A 2,500-nucleotide genomic window follows, 5' to 3' on the forward strand; every position below is an offset into this window, starting at 1 on the left:
GGATGATAAAAAGCAGTTTAAGAAATAATAGAGATCATAATTTGATAATGGAATGAATGAATCGAAGACTGAAGGAGAATGATAAACGCTAAAAGGAACAGATTTTGCGAGAGAATTTTATCAAATAACACTGAGGAAATAATCAAATCACTGTTGACTTTGTAAAAAAAAAAAAAAAAAAAAAAAAAACATACTCAATGAACTTGAAAATAACGCGAAAAAAATCGTACAAAATAAAACAATTTTTAAAAAAATAAATAAATAAATAAAAGATGGCCATAAAAATATTATTACCGTAAAAGTAAAGCATTCCATTTTCATAATATGTAGGCCTACTCTACGTTTTTAGCATTCCATTTTCCTGACATGTAGGCCTACTCTACGTTCTTGTTGAACAGGCTACGTAACTTCTTCATGCAAGTGTAAACTATGAAGAAAAAGGGATAACAGAATACCATAAATACTACACAGTAGAGAATAGTATAAAACGGAGGCACGCAGATGTAGGCCTAAGTACAAGAGAAAGAAGCAAAAGAAATCTGAAAAATGTCATTCTGGCACTTAAGTGGTCGTCTCCGCCACGATTATGTTTTTTATCTGATTTGTTTGCCTGTTGGTTAGCAGAAATAAGTAAAATGTTATTTCTCAATTTCCACGAAATCTGACCGGCAGCAAGAGATTAGATATTTGGAGAAGGCGACTTTTTCTTGGGAAGGGTGGGGTGGGGTTTAAGATTGCTCACCCTTTGGCAGAGGTTTACGGTCTGCAAACACAAATGTTTACCTCCTTAGATTATTTGGTGATAAAATTATTTGCTATTTTCTACGCTTCAGAGAAAAGGTATAACAGTTATAGGTTCCATGAATCATTTCCAAGAACAGAGTTAGAACCTCAGTGATGGGACATTCTGATTATCATCTTACATCTATATATATATATATATATATATATATATATATATATATATATATATATATATATATATATATATATATATATATATATATTATGATTGCCCAAAGGGCCTGTTTAGATAACTTTCAAACTTTCAATACTTTCTTTGTTATTCTTTCACTCTGTTCTGCGTCCTTCTTTATTACTTAATATATTTCAACAGAAGAGGTAATAATGAATATAACATTTGCTTATTCCATACCTAATTTGTCCATCATATGAACGCTACTGCTAAGAGCTGAACATGTTTCCATTCTCATAACTAGCATTATTTTGTGTCATTCAACTCACTGGTGTTATATCATTTTTGTATTTATTTCCCCAGCTAAATCCTCTACGACTACCGCCTTCTGCGTTTTCTGCAGGACACTAAACACAAAGATAATACCGAATTCTAACAAGAAGAGTGCTATACGCCAAATCACTTTTGACGTTATCTCCAAAAGGAATAGACTATTTTTATAGTTTTACCTAATCTTAAAAGGATAGACTATTTTTATGGTTTTACCTAATCTTAAAAGGATAGACTATTTTTATAGTTTTACCTCATTCAAGTGGAAACATTATTGAATTCATTCCACGTAAATAAACAGCTCTACCGTGAAGACACACATGTCGCAAGAGCAAGTACAGTAATACACACTTACTTTAGGATAAGGTCAAATGAATTCAGAAAATGTGTGATAAGTGGAACGACCTTCTACTTCCTGTGCGATTATTCTCTCTCTCTCTCTCTCTCTCTCTCTCTCTCTCTCTCTCTCTCTCTCTCTGAGTTTGCGTGTTTTTTTGTAAAACTGAATATTAAAAATCACAAGTAAAAAATGCGCCAAAGTTACCTCGGCGGAAACGAGTTTTCTGTACATCGTATAATGCTGTATGAAACTCTCAGCCACCGCCCGGTGGCGCCCTGTGTTGTTGGCACCTATAGCGGTGCCAGAAGCACGATCATGATTAACTTTAACCTTAAATAAAATAAAAACTACAGGGGCTAGAGGGCTGCAACTTGGCATGCTTGATGAGTGGAGGGTGGATAATCAACATACAAACTTGCAGCCCTCTAGCCTCAGAAATTTTTAAGATCTAAGGGCGCACAGTAAAAGTGCGGACGGACCGACAAATAGTCATCGCAAAAGTTTTCTCTTACAGAAAACCAACTAGGAAGAATATGTGCCTCTGCGGTTATCATCGTATCCTCGACTGCGATTCCGTTAAATGAATGCTGTTCAATTGCACGAGTCTGCACGGCAAACCAAATCAAATTCTCGTGCAACCAAATGCCCAATCAGACTGAGCCGGCGAAATATGCAGAATCAGCATGCAGTCTGCAGCCTCTCATAGCGATGTCACGTGGCAACCGATCGTCTGATACTCTTGAGGAAATAAAATGCTCAAAATACTGTGGGATAAAATGGGTGACAAATTTTATTCTAAAATAGTCTCTAGAAAAATATGGGCTCATCATTTATGCCATTTTGGTAAACGGTTGAATAATCGAACATGATAAATATGCCGGAAGTCACTTGCACCTTTGAAGAATTTTTGATAT

General features: G+C 35.2%; 1 protein-coding gene across 8 annotated transcripts in view; it reads right to left on the reverse strand.

Annotated features, from left to right (window-relative positions):
- LOC136828892 (sushi, von Willebrand factor type A, EGF and pentraxin domain-containing protein 1-like) overlaps positions 1-2,500 on the reverse strand; it is a 757,486-nt gene that overhangs the window by 508,650 nt on the left and 246,336 nt on the right. The gene's annotated exons all lie outside the window — the stretch shown is intronic.

Source organism: Macrobrachium rosenbergii, chromosome 43, assembly GCF_040412425.1.
Source record: "Macrobrachium rosenbergii isolate ZJJX-2024 chromosome 43, ASM4041242v1, whole genome shotgun sequence".
Lineage (NCBI taxonomy): Eukaryota > Metazoa > Arthropoda > Malacostraca > Decapoda > Palaemonidae > Macrobrachium > Macrobrachium rosenbergii.